Raw genomic sequence first — 240 nt, forward strand, 5'->3', positions numbered from 1 at the left:
TAAGTTCGGGTTTCGTGATAGCGCGTCAGCCAACGTGTTGGTTTCCCCAGATATCCACTTAAACAACGGTTGGAATTCCGCAAGTTCATTAAACCATCTTGCTACACGGCCTTTTCGTAGTCTTCTGCGTGAGAATCATCTCAATACTCTAATGATCTGTTTAGACTGTAAATGGTCGATCGAGAAGATAAACACGCCATACTTTCAGAGCATGCATGATTGCGAGTAACTCTTGTTCAC

Source organism: Plasmopara halstedii, assembly GCF_900000015.1.
Source record: "Plasmopara halstedii genome assembly, contig: Scaffold_816, whole genome shotgun sequence".
NCBI classification, from domain to species: Eukaryota; Oomycota; class Peronosporomycetes; order Peronosporales; family Peronosporaceae; genus Plasmopara; species Plasmopara halstedii.